At 44.0% G+C, this 8,516-nt stretch overlaps 1 long non-coding RNA gene across 1 annotated transcript in view; it reads right to left on the bottom strand.

Moving 5' to 3' along the window:
• Positions 1 to 202: 202 nt before the first annotated feature.
• Positions 203 to 8,516, bottom strand: part of LOC148315605 (uncharacterized) — a 457,922-nt gene continuing 449,608 nt past the window's right edge. The window contains exon 5 of the long non-coding RNA XR_015840767.1: positions 203 to 260. This is a non-coding gene — a long non-coding RNA (uncharacterized LOC148315605). The remainder of the gene's footprint in view (positions 261 to 8,516) is intronic.

Here is an 8,516-nt window from a genome sequence, read left to right as displayed (position 1 = left end):
AACCATGAACAGAGACAAGGGAGCCTTCATCCTCTCCACCACCTAGAGCAGCATCTTGGCGGAGTGAACGGACAGCGGGGGGTGTGACTTGCCTTCATTCTTGTGACAGGTAAGTCACGCCCTCATGGAACATCAGCTGATAAAGACGGGTCACAAGACACCATCATGTGACACTCTGAAGAAGGTGAAAGACTTTCGTATCGTGACATCCTCAAGGCCTAAACACTCATCCGAGCAAATATAAGGTAGATTTTGTGAACCTGCCCGGAGAAAAACATCAACGAAAATAATTTGTATTTGTTTTAACCAGTTGGTGGCGCTACCACTGCGATCAAAAATAAGTTGGCAGCCGTCTTCAGGGCCTGAATATCCTCAAATGTGAAAAATTTTGAGAAGATGGATCATCTGAATCATTTTGCAGGAACTTTTGTTGCCACGGAGAATAATCAGACTCTGCGGCACCGCAATAGCCACGCCCTTCGAAGGAAAGTCACGAAAATAGGGATAGAGTAAGATCAATGTCTTGAGTCTTTTCTAGCCAATTTTCAATCGGATTCGTTAAAAGGGCACCGTGCAGTACGTCAAAATGTAAAAAATTATATTGATTGGCGCAAGGTGTATAACAGAATATAAACATATAGATGTCTTCAGGTACCGACTCTTTATGTACATGTGAAGTTTTGGATTTTTAGCAGCATGTGCAGGAGAGTTATTAAGCATTTTGTCCACTGCGGCGAAGGAAATCTTAAGTGAAAACTTTGAAGCCCCGCCCCCGTCATATAGTATTTCGGAAACAAAAGATTTTAGCCCCAGTGTTTGTCCCAGGTCTTAAGATGCTACAGACAGAATTTTAAGGCAATCAGATGAAGCCTTTAGGATCAGGGTGCAAAAGAATGACCCCTGTAAACATGCAAAAAAGGGAAAAAGTCGGACTTTCAAAAATTCATAACTCACTTCCTGTTCATATTAGACGTTTAAAATATCAAATTTCTCGCTATGCCCGATGAGACTGCCAAGTTTGGTGAGTTTTTGTGCATGTTTCGGGGGTCAAAAATGCGATCGTACAATCGGAAAAATAATAATAATAATAATTTCTACAAAAACAACAGGGACTTCGCAGCGGTCGCTGCTCAGGCCCTAATAATAATAATAATAATAATAAAAGTAATAATATTTTCTAGAAAAACAATAGGGACCTCGCAGCCGTCGCAGCTCGGGCCCTAATAACAATTTCTAGAAAAACAATAGGGACCTCGCAGCGGTCACTGCTCGGGCCCTAATAATAATAATAATAATAATTGCCACAAAAACAATGGGGACCTCGTAGCGGTCGCTGCTCGGGCCCTAATAATAATTTCTACATAAACAATAGGAACCTCGCCGCGGTCGCTGCTCGGGCCCCAATAATAATTTCTACACAAAGTCCATTGTGGTGACCCGCCCCTTTTAAGTAAATTCAAAATGGCCGACTTCCTGTAAAACCTAGCTCATTGCTCCAAGAGACTTTTTTGTAGGTCTTGGTCTTATACATACAGTGAACCCTCGCTACTTCGCGGTTCACCTTTCGCGGGTTCAGTGCTTCGCGGGTATAAAAAATATTCGGGGGCATTGTAGTTTCGCCGAGCGGCACGACGGGGCGCTGGAGCGGTTAGACGGCCGGCGTGCGCCGAAGAAGAGCGTGGGCGAAGAGGAGAGTGGACGAAGAAGAGCACGTTCCCCCGGACACGATCGGTGGCGACGTTTCGCGCGGTTCGGACCGTACCAGGGCTCCGGCCGGCGTGCGTGGCAGTTAAGCCGTAGAGGAGCACCGTCCCCGGGCACGGGCGGTGCCAAGCGGCCCCTAAGTTTAACCGAATGGAAGCTCCGGAGGAGGAGGGCATGCTCGCGTCACAGTAAGCCGAAGAGGAGCACCTTCCCCGGGCACGGGCGGTTCCAAGCGGCCCCTAAGTTTAACCAAATGGAAGCTCCGGAGGAGGAGGGCATGCTCGCGTCACAGTAAGCCGAAGAGGAGCACCTTTGCCGGGCACGGGCGGTTCCAAGCGGCCCCTAAGTTTAACCGAATGGAAGCTCCGGAGGAGGCGGGCATGCTCGCGTCACAGTAAGCCGAAGAGGAGCACCTTCCCCGGGCACGGGCGGTGCCAAGCGGCCCCTAAGTTTAACCGAATGGAAGCTCCGGGGGAGGAGGGCGGGCGTGTGTCACAGTTAAGCCGAATTTGAACACCTCTTCCGCCCGGGCACGAACGGAGCGCGAAGCTGTCAGTTATGAATGAATAAATGAATAAATAAATAAATAATTAAAGAATGCCACCTTTCATTTCACAGGGAACACCGGACGGCGTACCAGCAGGTAAAAGTCGGAGTAATTAAATAAATACAAAAAGAATGGCTGGGGAATAAAAAAATAATACGTTTTAATAATAATTTGTTTTTTTTGTTATAACATGAATTTCACTCTCTCTCTCTCTCTCTCCCCGTATATATATATATATATATATATATATATATATATTTATTATATATATTGTATTTTCTTTTAAGCATTTTTGAAGGTGCGCCGCTACTTCGCGGATTTTCAGTTTCCGCGGGTGGTCTCGGTCCCCATTAACCGCGATAACCGAGGGTTCACTGTACTCCATAAAATTTACAAAAAGCGAGGTGAAACACTCAACCAGGGCTGCTTTTTTGAATATTTCTCGAGGGCCATGGCGAGCCATTTCAAAAAAGCTGCACAACTAACGTATAAAATATTGATAAATTTGCTCTGCCTGATGTGTGTGTCAAGTTTCACGAGTTGTCGTTCATATTTAGAACCTCATAATCAGCGTTGTTTTATTGCCAAACAGTGCAATGCCACTCCCACAACTTTTCACGAAAAAGGATGAATTTCGTATTGTGACATCCTCATGGCCGAAACAGTCCTCCGAGCATATATGAGGGCGACCTTGTTGAGTTGCACGGAGAAAAACATCCAAGAAAATAACTTGTATTAGCTTTTACCAGTTGGTGGCGCTACTACTACGATGAAAAATAAGTTGGTAGATGTCTTCAGGGCTGAAGTATCCTCAAATGTGTACAACTTCGAGAAGATAGGATCATCTGAGTCATGTTGGCGGAGCTTTTGTTGCCACAAAGTACAATCGGACTTTTCAGCACCGTAATAGCCACGCCTTTTGCCAAAACGTCACAAAACTCGGCAGAGAGTAAGATCATTGTCTTGAGTCTTTTCTGACTAATTTTCAGTCGGATTCGTCAAAAGGGCACGGTGCAGTACGTGAAAATTAAAATAAAAACAAATTTTTGATTCCACTTGGCGGCGCTGTGTGTATAACAAAATAATAACATTAAGATGTCTTCAGGTCGGGACATTTTATTTACAGGTGAAGGTTTGGATTTTTAGGAGCATGTGCAGGGGAGTTATTAAGCATTCATTTATTTGTATTAGGTTCATTTTGTCTTCTTATGATTGATATTTGACAGATTCATTAAAAGCAGACAATTATGTTTTCGGTAAATTTTTTACCTGACATGTTTCGGCGAGTCTTTCGCCTTCTTCAGAGTGTCGCATGATGGTGTCTTGAGACCCGTCTTTATCAGCTGATGTTCCATGAGGGTGTGACTTACCTGTCAAAAAAATGAAAAATCAGAGCAGTAAAAGAACAAGCACAACATGAACATTACAAATCAGCAATCACTGACCACTGCAAAAGGGAAAACCACATCATGGACCGGGAGAAGGGCAGGGTCATCCGCACAGAAGAGAACAAACAACAGCGCTGGATCAGAGAGGCCATTGAGATCTGCAAGCGAGGCATAAAAACCATGAACAGAGACAAGGGAGCCTTCATCCTCTCTACCACCTGGACCAGCATCTTGGCGGAGTTAACGGACAGCGGGGGGCGTGACTTGCCTTCATTCTTGTGACAGGTAAGTCACGCCCTCATGGAACATCAGCTGATAAAGACGGGCCACAAGACACCATCATGTGACACTCTGAAGAAGGCGAAAGACTTTCGTATTGTGACATCCTCAAGGCTGAAACACTCATCCGAGCAAATATAAGGTAGATTTTGTTAACCTGCCCGGAGAAAAACATCAACGAAAATAATTTGTATTTGTTTTAACCAGTTGGTGGCGCTACCACTGCGATCAAAAATAAGTTGGCAGCCGTCTTCAGGGCCTGAATATCCTCAAATGTGAAAAATTTCGAGAAGATGGATCATCTGAATCATTTTGCAGGAACTTTTGTTGCCACGGAGAATAATCAGACTCTGCGGCACCGTAATAGCCACGCCCTTCGAAGGAAAGTCACAAAAATAGGGATAGAGTAAGATCAATGTCTTGAGTCTTTTCTAGCCAATTTTCAATCGGATTCGTTAAAAGGGCACCGTGCAGTTCGTCAAAATGTAAAAAATGATATTGATTGGCGCAAGGTGTATAACTGAATATAAACATATAGATGTCTTCAGGTACCGACTCTTTATGTACATGTGAAGTTTTGGATTTTTAGCAGCATGTGCAAGAGAGTTATTAAGCATTTTGTCCATTGCGGCGAAGGAAATCTTAAGTGAAAACTTCGAAGCCCCGCCCCCGTCATATAGTATTTCGGAAACAAAAAGTTTTAGCCCCAGTGTTTGTCCCAGGTCTTAAGATGCTACAGACAGAATTTTAAGGCAATCAGATGAAGCCTTTAGGATCAGGGTGCAAAAGAATGACCCCTGTAAACATGCAAAAAAGGGCAAAAGTCGGACTTTCAAAAATTCATAACTCACTTCCTGTTCATATTAGACGTTAAAATATAAAATTTTTCGCCATGCCCGATGAGACTGCCAAGTTTGGTGAATTTTTGTGCATGTTTCGGGGGTCAAAAATGCAATCGAACAATCGGAAAAATAATAATAATAATAATTTCTACAAAAACAATAGGGACTTCGCAGCGGTCGCTGCTCAGGCCCTAATAATAATAATAATAATAATAAAAGTAATAATATTTTCTACAAAAACAATAGGGACCTCGCAGCCGTCGCAGCTTGGGCCCTAATAACAATTTCTAGAAAAACAATAGGGACCTCGCAGCGGTCACTGCTCGGGCCCTAATAATAATAATAATAAAAATATTAATAATTTCTACAAAAACAATGGGGACCTCGTAGCGGTCGCTGCTCGGGCCCTAATAATAATTTCTACAAAAACAATAGGGACCTCGCCGCGGTCGCTGCTCGGGCCCCAATAATAATTTCTACACAAAGTCCATTGTGGTGACCCGCCCCCTTTTAAGTAAATTCAAAATGGCCGACTTCCTGTAAAACCTAGCTCATTGCTCCAAGAGACTTTTTTGTAGGTCTTGGTCTTATACATACAGTGAACCCTCGCTACTTGGCGGTTCACCTTTCGCGGGTTCAGTGTTTCGCGGGTCTAAAAAATATTCGGGGGCATTGTAATTTCGCCGAGCGGCACGACGGGGTGCTGGAGCGGTTAGACGGCCGGCGTGCGCCGAAGAAGAGCGTGGGCGATGAGGAGAGTGGACGAAGAAGAGCACGTTCCCCCGGACACGATCGGTGGCGACGTTTCGCGCGGTTCGGACAGTACCAGAGCTCCGGCCGGCGTGCGTGGCAGTTAAGCCGTAGAGGAGCACCTTCCCCGGGCACGGGCGGTGCCAAGCGGCCCCTAAGTTTAACCGAATGGAAGCTCCGGAGGAGGAGGGCATGCTCGCGTCACAGTAAGCCGAAGAGGAGCACCTTCCCCGGGCACGGGCGGTTCCAAGCGGCCCCTAAGTTTAACCGAATGGAAGCTCCAGAGGAGGAGGGCATGCTCGCGTCACAGTAAGCCGAAGAGGAGCACCTTCCCCGGGCACGGGCGGTGCCAAGCGGCCCCTAAGTTTAACCGAATGGAAGCTCCGGGGGAGGAGGGCGGGTGTGTGTCACAGTTAAGCCGAATTGGAGCACCTCTTCCGCCCGGGCACGAGCGGAGCGCGAAGCTGTCAGTTATGAATGTATAAAAGAATAAATAAATAAAGAATGCCACCTTTCATTTCACAGGGCACACCGGACGGCGTACCAGCAGGTAAAAGTCGGAGTAATTAAATAAATACAAAAAGAATGGCTGGGGAATAAAAAAATAATACGTTTTAATAATAATTTGGTTTTTTTGTTATAACATGAATTTCACTCTCTCTCTCCCCGTATATATGTATATATATCTATATATCTATATATATATATATATATATATATATATATATATTTCTATATTTATTATATATATTGTATATTTTTTTAAGCATTTTTGAAGGTGCGCCGCTACTTCGCGGATTTTCAGTTTTCGCGGGTGGTCTCTGTCCCCATTAACCGCGATAACCGAGGGTTCACTGTACTCCATAAAATTTACAAAAAGCGAGGTGAAACACTCAACCAGGGCTGCTTTTTTTAACATTTCTCGAGGGCCATGGCGAGCCATTTCAAAAAAGCTGCACAACTAACGTATAAAATATTGATAAATTTGCTCGGCCTGATGTGTGTGTAAAGTTTCACGAGTTGTCGTTCATATTTAGAACCTCATAATCAGCGTTGTTTTATTGCCGAACAGTGCAATGCCACTCCCACAACTTTACACGAAAAAGGACGAATTTCGTATTGTGACATCCTCATGGCCGAAACAGTCATCCGAGCATATATGAGGGCGACCTTGTTGAGTTGCACGGAGAAAAACATCCAAGAAAATAACTTGTATTAGATTTTACCAGTTGGTGGCAGTACTACTACGATGAAAAATAAGTTGGTAGATGTCTTCAGGGCTGAAGTATCCTCAAATGTGTACGACTTCGAGAAGATAGGATCATCTGAGTCATGTTGCCGGAGCTTTTGTTGCCACAGAGTACAATCTGACTTTTCAGCACCGTAATAGCCACGCCTTTTGCCAAAACGTCACAAAATTCGGCAGAGAGTAAGATCATTGTCTTGAGTCTTTTCTGACTAATTTTCAGTCGGATTTGTCAAAAGGGCACCGTGCAGGATGTGAAAATTAAAATAAATACACATTTTTGATTCCACTTGGCGGCGCTGTGTGTATAACAAAATAATAACATTAAGATGTCTTCAGGTCGGGACATTTTATTTACAGGTGAAGGTTTGGATTTTTAGGAGCATGTGCAGGGGAGTTATTAAGCATTCATTTATTTGTATTAGGTTCATTTTGTCTTCTTATGATTGATATTTGACAGATTCATTAAAAGCAGACAATTATGTTTTCGGTAAATTTTTTACCTGACATGTTTCGGCGAGTCTTTCGCCTTCTTCAGAGTGTCGCATGATGGTGTCTTGAGACCCGTCTTTATCAGCTGATGTTCCATGAGGGTGTGACTTACCTGTCAAAAAAATGAAAAATCAGAGCAGTAAAAGAACAAGCACAACATGAACATTACAAATCAGCAATCACTGACCACTGCAAAAGGGAAAACCACATCATGGACCGGGAGAAGGGCAGGGTCATCCGCACAGAAGAGAACAAACAACAGCGCTGGATCAGAGAGGCCATTGAGATCTGCAAGCGAGGCATAAAAACCATGAACAGAGACAAGGGAGCCTTCATCCTCTCTACCACCTGGAGCAGCATCTTGGCGGAGTTAACGGACAGCGGGGGGCGTGACTTGCCTTCATTCTTGTGACAGGTAAGTCACGCCCTCATGGAACATCAGCTGATAAAGACGGGCCACAAGACACCATCATGTGACACTCTGAAGAAGGCGAAAGACTTTCGTATTGTGACATCCTCAAGGCTGAAACACTCATCCGAGCAAATATAAGGTAGATTTTGTTAACCTGCCCGGAGAAAAACATCAACGAAAATAATTTGTATTTGTTTTAACCAGTTGGTGGCGCTACCACTGCGATCAAAAATAAGTTGGCAGCCGTCTTCAGGGCCTGAATATCCTCAAATGTGAAACATTTCGAGAAGATGGATCATCTGAATCATTTTGCAGGAACTTTTGTTGCCACGGAGAATAATCAGACTCTGCGGCACCGTAATAGCCACGCCCTTCGAAGGAAAGTCACAAAAATAGGGATAGAGTAAGATCAATGTCTTGAGTCTTTTCTAGCCAATTTTCAATCGGATTCGTTAAAAGGGCACCGTGCAGTTCGTCAAAATGTAAAAAATGATATTGATTGGCGCAAGGTGTATAACTGAATATAAACATATAGATGTCTTCAGGTACCGACTCTTTATGTACATGTGAAGTTTTGGATTTTTAGCAGCATGTGCAAGAGAGTTATTAAGCATTTTGTCCATTGCGGCGAAGGAAATCTTAAGTGAAAACTTCGAAGCCCCGCCCCCGTCATATAGTATTTCGGAAACAAAAAGTTTTAGCCCCAGTGTTTGTCCCAGGTCTTAAGATGCTACAGACAGAATTTTAAGGCAATCAGATGAAGCCTTTAGGATCAGGGTGCAAAAGAATGACCCCTGTAAACATGCAAAAAAGGGCAAAAGTCGGACTTTCAAAAATTCATAACTCACTTCCTGTT

Source organism: Idiotropiscis lumnitzeri, unplaced genomic scaffold, assembly GCF_059441095.1.
Source record: "Idiotropiscis lumnitzeri isolate Australia: NSW breed Sydney's pygmy pipehorse unplaced genomic scaffold, RoL_Ilum_1.0 HiC_scaffold_81, whole genome shotgun sequence".
NCBI lineage: Eukaryota > Metazoa > Chordata > Actinopteri > Syngnathiformes > Syngnathidae > Idiotropiscis > Idiotropiscis lumnitzeri.
This window is presented reverse-complemented; position numbering and strand designations above follow the sequence as displayed.